The following is a 9,165-nucleotide window of genomic DNA, read 5'->3' as shown; positions in this document are numbered from 1 at the left end:
AGACGAAATACAAAAACTTAAATGAAAATGATAAATGCTGCCTTAGCACCTAACTAACATAATATTTTTAAATAAATATTTAAAATTACTACAACTAAAACTGAAATAAAAATAAATGAACAATTACGACAAAAGCCTAAAGAGAATTGCTAAAACTGAAAATAAGTTCATTCTAAATAATTATCACTAATAGTATAGAAATGTTACTAAAATCACACTGTATCTATTGAACAGCTTCAGAAGACCTAGAAATAGCATATATGTCACTTCTATAGTGCTTTGTTTTCCCCTTTTGGAGTTTTATAAAGGATCTGTTATTGCATAAAAAAGAGTGATGTGTGTATATTTTTTAAAATCTATTCTTCTGTGCTCCACAAAAAGAAAAAAAAACAGCATTCAGGTTTGGATAACATGAGGGTGAGTAAATAATGAGCTATTCCTTTAAGCCGAAACAGTGGATGGAGAGAGGGATGAATACAGAGGAGTCTAACCCTTCTGTTTATTCGCTGCCGTTAGGTCTGCGCTTGTGCTTTACTCCCATCACTCCCTCCATTTCCCATTGGCTGCTTCCCTCTCCCACACACAGACACGGACACACACACACACACACACACACACACACACACTGGCTCTGAGCTCAGACACCAGAGTTGACGTTCTCGAGCGGAGGTCGAGAGAGGGACAGATGGGATCCGCACACGACGCTCCGTGCAGCACTGATCACGACCGAGACATTGAGAAGAGACTCTGGCATGGAAAAGAGGACAGCGAGACGGAGGAAAGAAGATGTTACGGAATCAGCAGGATGGGATTGAGAAACCTGAGCATCGCAGAAGCTTCCTGAAGACGACAACAAGATCTCTTTTTAGTTTCCAGTGCTTCTGAAAAGGACCGTTTTGAACGTCTCATGCACTCGTGCTCGGATCGAATGGGAAGTTTCTGGTGAGTAACTTTCACTTGTTGTATAAAGGACAGTTTCCCTGCATGGATTGGTCAGATTTAGTTTCCGAAAGGGAAGGAGGTTTATGTTTGGGTTGTCCACATGTGCAAAAGTCAAAACGCAAGCGTTAAGAGAGGATCCGGCTGGATCTGAGCAGCTGTGCTCTACCAAAATGATGAGATCGCACGAATGGGAAGACAAAACAGCACAGTCAGTTCTTCAGTAAACACACACACACACACACACACACACACACACACACACACACACACACACACACACACACACAGTCAAACATATCAGTGCTTCATTGCATTCATGCTGACACAAACTATAATAATCATGAAAGCACATGCAGTTTTTCAGATCGTTCTGTTGACTCAGACGAGAAACGACATGAAAGTCGGGCTGCTTTGAGATAAACTGGTGTTTAGTTGAACTAAATTCACCAGGTACAAAGCACTTCACCCTGAATTTGAAGGACAGCGTGAGTCAGAGTGTGTGTGTGTGTGTTTTGTGAATAACAGAATGAAAGTGCAACACTGAGAACCGCAGAGGTCATTGCAGAATCACAACCTTGTGTTGTGGGGAGCTGGTCGATTGTGGAAGTTGGTTTGGGTACACAGATGTAAAAGTCTAACACCAGACCTGCCAGATGTGCAAAGTGACCACTTTTCTTTAAGACAGTGGCAGGCAAATTGAGGCAATTACCTGTCCATAAATATTGTTTACTGGTCTTGAAACTGTATTTTGCTTTATGTACCATTCAAAAGTTTGGGCTTAGTAAGATTTTTATTATTTTTTAAATTAATACTTTTATTTAGGAAGTATGCATTAAATGGTTTAAAAGCGACAGTAAAAATGTACATGGTTACAACAATGTCCCATTTCAAATAAATGCTGTTCTTTTCAACCTTCTATTAATCAAAGAGTCTTGAATTAGACTTTCCCCAAAAATATGAAGCAGCACAGATATTTTCAACACAATATAAACATTGATAATAATAAATGTTTCTTGAGCAAATCAGCATATTAGAATGATTTCTGAAGGATCGTGTGACACTGGAGACTGGAGTACTGATGCTGAAAATTCAGCTTTGCATCGCAGGAATAAATTACATTTTACAACGTGTTCGAATAGGAAAGTGTTAGTTTAAATGGTAAAATTATTTCACAATATTTCTAGCATTACTGTATTTTTGATGAAAGAAATGCAGCCTTTGTGAGCAGAAAAGCCTTCTTTCAAATACATTAACACATTGTACAGCCATTGTTTCATTCTCTGCATCTTTCATTAGCTAGTCTATTGGTGAAACCGATGAGAGTTGCTTTTGTCAGGAATATACTAAAATGAGGGTTAGATATGTTGCTTTTTGCAATTTTTATCATGCATTATGCTTAGTGTTTGTACCTATTTAAATCACTCACATCAAAGTTGTCACTCTGTCATTATTATTGTAACGGGGCTGACAAGACGTGAGACATGTGGATCCATCTGCAGGCTTTATTTCAGAGACGTGGTAAACAGGCAGGGTCAAAACACTGGCAAACGGGTATATGGCGGGCAAAACACAAGAATAGTCACCGGGCTAGCGTAGGTCACCGAATAGCAGACAGAATCACAGGGGCGAGACGAGAGGGAGAAATCCAAGAAAACAGGCGAAGATCAAAACCGGAGAAAACAGACAAGGCTAAGGCTAAGGCTAAGGCAGGGAAACAAAGGAGGGCTCTGTAGTGTAGCTATCTGAGATATGCGCTAAACAATACTCGGCAAAGGGAAGGGATCAGAGTGAGTGTTAAATAGTGAGGGAGTGATATGAAACAGCTGTGATGCGACGTGAATCTGGATGAATAGCTGAGACATGGTGAGACTCTAGAAGGTCAGCTGTGACGGGACGTGACTCATGACGATCCACTGGGACTTGACTTGACTCCTGAAGATCAGCTGTGACTTGACCAGACTCATGAGAATAAACTGTGAATCGATTTGACTCAGGACGATCAACTGTGACTAGACTCGACTCAAGAAGATCAACTGTGACTTGACTTGACTCATGAAGATCAGCTGCGACTTGACTTGACTCCTGAAGATTAGCAGTGACCTGACTTGACTCATGATAAGGAACTGTAACTTGACTTGACTCATTATGATCAACTGTGACTAAACTCGACTCAGGAAGATCAGCAGTTCTGGCCAAGGAGGCCGCCTATGAACTCTCTGCCTATTCTGTTCTGGCCAAGGAGGCTGTCTATGAACTCCCTGCCTGTCCTGTTCCGGCCAAGGAGGCCAAGGAGGCCGTCTATGAACGCATCACTCCTGTCACAGCAAGGAGGCCGTCTATGAACCCTCTGCTTGTCCTGTTCCGGCCAAGGAGGCTGCCTATGAACTCTCTGTCTATCCTGTCACGGCTAAGGAGACTGTTTGCGAACTCCCTGTTCGTCCTGCCACAGCTCTAGAGGCCGTTTGCGAACTCCCTGCTCGTCCTGTCACAGCTCTAGAGGCCGTTTGCGAACTCCCTGCTCGTCCTGTCATGGCTATGGAGGCCGTCGGGGAATCCTCATCCTGTCCTGTCCTGGCTATGGAGGCCGTTTGTGAATTCTTTGTGTGCTTTGTGTGTAGTGCGAGAGTCAATGAAATCGGAAAGGGTGACCTCTGATGGCTAGCAGATGGAAGTTCATGGACCGGATTCGTGACAATTATGTTGCAATTCATAGATTTTCAAAATTAAAAAAACAAGCAAAGGTCAAAGTATAATTTTAATATTGCGATTTTAAACCATGGATTATGAAAAAGTTCACCTGACTTGGATTTTATCCAATTGGGAATTGACTGGAAAGTGGGCGTGGCATACCCAAATGGAGTCAGCTGATTGGAGGGCAAATGGTTGAATATTTATGATGTCATCCGAAAAGGAAAGACAATTCAGAAAGAAGGAATGCTCTTATATTTTAACAAAACATTACAAAGACAAACATGAATTTATTCGCATTAACATGCACCAGTGAATCGTGCACAACGAGACCTGGAAGGTTTAAAGCATTAAGAAAGTAAATGGGGTTAATGTTGATTTAATGCAGACGGTAATTTTGGACCGTTCATGTAGATGTTTAATCTTCACGTTGTGCTTGTGTGCTTCCAAATACCTGCTGCGGAGAATCTGGAAACTGCATTGAGATTCACAAACTAGGTTCTCCATTAACCATAAAGCCGGTGGAATGCATGTGCCATCAGATGCTGTTTGTGTCACTCATTCACTTTCTGTCCGCTGTGTCATTCCCGCTCCACATTCATTCGCATCTCGCCGTGAAGTTGCCTTCTCCCGGAGATCACATCACATAAGCGCTCCGGATGCACTTTTGGCTTCCTACCAGACACTTAACCTTCCTTATCCTCCTCAAACCTTCCACCCCAATTATCTCTTTCTCTCCCTTTCGCTGTGTTTCATCGCTTCCACGCTTGTAGACTCAGCCAAAACAGTGGATTTTCATTCTAGAGCCCTCGTATGAATGGGATCTGGAGTTGATAGTTTAGAGTTGATTATGGTTTTTACATGAGATTCCCAGCAATTAGCCAGCTGGGCTCAGCGCGTGCTGGACGCAGGTCATTATCGGCCCAGTGGGCGGAACCAGCACGCTTTAAGACCTGCCAAATGACGCATTTAGGAAGAGTATGTTAATCTAATCCCACCAATCAAAACATTAAAGATACGTAAACAGACGTTGAAGCAAATGGTCAGGGTTTGACTGGTTAACATGGTCCCGTTAACCCCTGCTGGTAGATGGCGTAACTACACCTTCACATCTAAAAAGCTTTCTTATTGAAAGGTTTTATCTTGTTTTGCAGGGCAAACATCTAAACACATTTAGATTTTTTAAGCAGATGAGTCTTGTTTTAAAATAGTTTTTTTGCAAATAGTTTCCTTTAAGTATAAACCTCACTACATTTTATTAGATTACTAGTCTTAATATCTTATGCAATTTTGCATTTTAAAGTAAAAACGGTTCTTTTTAAGGACATTTAAATGTGTTTTTACTGCAAAACAAAAACACTGAATATAGAAAATGTCTCTGTTGATACTTATTCAAAAGTCATTTATTTGCAAGCAACATATAAATCTAAAATAGATTTTTATTGTTAGACTAGAAGCCTTTATACCTTATGCATTTTTGCCTTTTAAAGAAAAGACATCTTGTTTTAAGGACACTTCAATAATTTACTGCAAATCAAAAACGCTGAATAGAAAATAATTGTAATAATTTTGTAAATATTTGTTGATGCTCATTCAAAAGTATTTTTTGCTACAAACATACGAATCTAAAATATTGAATGATATCTTACATATAAAACGTAATATTTGGTGATTTAAAATTTTTGATTTTGAATTATTTTCATACTTGAAATATTTGATTTCATATTTTTTTATTTTCCACTTTATTCAAATACTTGTAATAATACTGTATAAAAGCTTACGTTAATTTGACGTATTGATCACGTAAGTCATAACTCATCAAAATCATTTAAAACAAGTTTCAGCTTCATTTGTTTTCATAAGTTGTATGAAATTCATTTCATTTTTTAAAGTTAGTTTATCATATACAATATACAGTAATTCATGTTGAAATGCCTTGTACAGGAATTTTTTAATCTGTTAAAAGATTTGACCACCTTCCTTTCAGTTAAACGACGATTTGTCGATGAGGCAGCGTTTATTTGTTCCAGGCTTAGTCACAGTGAAATGTGCATTTTAAATGTCCATCTGGAGTTGTTAACCAGTGCTTCTCATCGCTTCATTTCTAATTGATAGCACTGTTGTGACATAGGCCTGATCACTTAGCCAACCAATGCATTTTTAATTATTCATGCATGATATTTTCATCCTCAATCTATAATGCTACTGCAATCCTGCTGAGTGACAGATCTATTCCTGTTAACATAAGCACGTCAAGAAGATCTCAAGTGCTGGTTTTCATCTGGAGCCTCTGCTCCGGATGCAGTACAGCACTGAGATGTTTCCGGGCGGATGTTAGAGCGACATTCAGAAGATGCTTTCATGATGCTTGTGATTGAGAGTTTGTGAATTGGCTGTTTTTATGTGTGTGTGTGTGTTTGATGTGCATTTGATGGTTTTAGAAGGGATTTGAGCACTTTTCAGGCTTTGAGACCAGATGCTGGTAAGTTTTATTTGAATAATGTTTTCTTTTATTATAGTAGTCATTAATAATTTGAATTGTTCTGTAGCAGTTTGACTTAGATTTTCTGTTTGCATTTTTGTATTAATAGTTTTATTATGTGATTTTTTGTGTGTCATTTTATATATATATATATTTTTAATAATTTTTGAAATCTAATACTTTACTTCTAATAATACGTTTAGTATTTTTAATACTTTTAACAATAACAACAACACTGGTGCTGGTTTAGTTCTTGCAGTTTTTCACCTAGGCTTTCTCATAAATAAATCTACAAGATTATTTTATTTTATTATCTTTCTTTTTTATTTAGTACTGCTCTAATGAACCATACTTGGCATAACATATTTCACAAGACGCAATAACTGACTTTACAAAAATAATCCTCACACACCGTTGTTTGTTAATATTGTGTGTTTTCTCCTTGAGCATCAGTGACTGTTTGTTCTTTTGTGATGATTGTGCACAAGTCCTAGTTTCTCCTGAGCGGTGAAGCTGCACACTGTTCTTGACAAAAATCCTGTAATTCTTCACATTCGAATTCTCAGCCATAGTGGCTCAATTGTGGCGAGATCTAGCTTTGCCGCTCCAGACATCAGAGGGACTCATTCACAACTACCACAAAAGACTGCAGAGAGGCTCAGAGAGGCAGTCTTAAGAACAAAGGGTGTGTGTTTGTATTTAAAAAAGATAATTTGTGCAAATTTTTATTTTTGTCTCATGTAATATTTTTAAACATCTGTAATTTAGATCAGCTTCCACAGGGCAGCACTAAAAGGAAAAAAATAATTATCTAATTTAAAATTTTATATCTTGTTTTCTTTTTTTACACACATTTTTTTGAGATTCTGCAATGATTATGTGATATACAGCTGATATACAGCTGGTACAGCTTGATAACCTTGCTGGTTAAGCTAGTTAAGTTAGTGAGTTCTCCATCTCCATTCCAGTTTGACAACAGCACTATAGAATTTACAGCTTCCTCTGAATAACCTGTGAATAAACCCTTGAGATCCCCACGACAAACAGTCAGCGAGACAATATCATGCATCAGTAGTTTAACGTCATGAAAAATGGGCCAAATCCTCATTCAACCAGGCAGTGTTTATGGATTATGTAACTTCATGCATTTGTTAACATGCAATGACATAGCACATTAATACACAACAGCCGAACTGCACTGGGTGAGAAGTCTGCTGAAGAAATAGCTTGTGCAGTTCCTCATAAACATTATTGCTTTGAATGGTCGTTTAGGGAATTTGGCGACAGTAATGCCGTTTCGGTGGGATTTATTAGTTTATCAATCATGTTGTGGTGCATAAACTCGGCTTTCTGACAACTGATCCTTAGTGACTGTAAATCAGCAGTGTGTCTGTGAGGGTTATTATAGTTAAAAATGAAAAAAAAAACCCCATAAAAATAAATTTTCATTACTTGAAATTACTTTAACTGAAAAAAAACGTAACATTTTATTTTATTTCAGATAGTTGGCAAGGTAACATTTCTCATTTTCATTTAGCTCAATTGATTTTACTAAATAAACACAAAAAATTAAATAACAATTAATAAAACAAATATGCAGACATATAATGAAAACGACAAGCACAACAAAATTACTCAAACTTGAAAACTAAAATGAAAACCAAATATAACAATTACGTGTAATTCAAACTATTAATAAAAATATAATCTTTATTTCAGCTAGTTTTCGTTTAGTTTTTTAATTTGATGTACTAATATAACTAAAACTAAAACTGAAATAAAAATGAATAAAAACTAAAAACACAACAAAAAACACACTTTTACCCTAAAATTAAAAGGAAAACGGGAAATATATATAAACTAAAAAATAGTAAATAAAATAGTATCTCGATGCTAAAATAACACTGGTGTCTGGAAACAAGTAAGAGGCTGTTCAATAGCAAAAATTGGACACGTTCTTGTACTCAGTTGTCAGTCTATGTGCACACGTCTATTTTCATGAATTTAAGTAGTTCAGTATTAAAGGCCCGTTCATACCAAAGATTTAGAAACATTTTTACAATTATTTTAAAAACCATTGTGGTTCACAGTTACGGCACAGATAATCAATATCGTTGGAATCACTTTCAGAACAATTATTTTCCAGAGGATGAACAATTGAAAACAATTAACAGCCAATCAATCCATTTCGACTTTAAAGAGCTTGAGTACTTAGAGTGGCAGATGACGAAACAGCAACGTAATAAACAGAACAATATTATACGTTGCTGTGGTTGCTTATATAATAATTATATGTGACCCTAGACCACAAAACCAGTCTTAAGTATCAGTTTTTCGAAATTGATATTTATACATCATCTGAAAGCTGAATAAATAAGCTTTCCGTTGATGTAATGTTTGTTAGGATAGGATAATATTTGACCGAGATACAACTATTTGAATATCTGGAATCTGAGGGTGCAAAAAAATCTAAATATTGAGAAAATCGCCTTTAAAGATGTCCAAATTAAGTTTTTAGCAATGCATTAAGTTTTGATATATTTATGGTTGGAAATTTACAAAATATCTTCATGGAACATGATCTTTACTTAATATACTAATGATTTTTGGCATAAAAGAAAAATCGATAATTTTGACCCATGCAATGAATTTTTGGCTATTGCTACAAATATACCCCAGCGACTTAAAGGGGTCATATGATGCTTTTTTAAAGATCATTATTTTGTGTATTTGGTGTAACAGAATATGTTGACATGCTTTAATGTTCAAAAAACACATTCTTTTTCAAATACTGTACATTATTGTAAGTCCTCTATGCCCCGCCTCTCTCAAACGCTTCGTTTTCTACAAAGCCCCTCCTTCCGACAAGCGCAGTCTGCTCTGATTGGCCAGCTGACCCAGTGCATTGTGATTGGCCGAACACCGCAAGCACTCGTCGGAAATGTAACGCCCCTTACCATAATCGCGAGCTTCATCTTTCAAAATAAATGTAAAGACAGAGCCCGAAAGGGGAACAGAGTCACGTGACAGACAGTGATGAAGCTGGTATGTGT

The 9,165-nt window shown here is 37.2% G+C and overlaps 1 protein-coding gene across 1 annotated transcript in view; it reads left to right on the top strand.

Annotated features, from left to right (window-relative positions):
* Window positions 1–498: 498 nt before the first annotated feature.
* Window positions 499–9,165, top strand: part of LOC107594564 (proteoglycan 4-like) — a gene marked incomplete at its 3' end in the record, with an annotated part of 56,021 nt that continues 47,354 nt past the window's right edge. The window contains exon 1 of the mRNA XM_016284656.1: window positions 499–942. The remainder of the gene's footprint in view (window positions 943–9,165) is intronic.

Source organism: Sinocyclocheilus grahami, unplaced genomic scaffold (genome assembly GCF_001515645.1).
Source record: "Sinocyclocheilus grahami isolate Dianchi unplaced genomic scaffold, SAMN03320097.WGS_v1.1 scaffold186.1, whole genome shotgun sequence".
NCBI lineage: Eukaryota > Metazoa > Chordata > Actinopteri > Cypriniformes > Cyprinidae > Sinocyclocheilus > Sinocyclocheilus grahami.
Note: the sequence above shows the minus strand (reverse complement) of the source record. Positions and strands in the feature narration are given on the sequence as shown.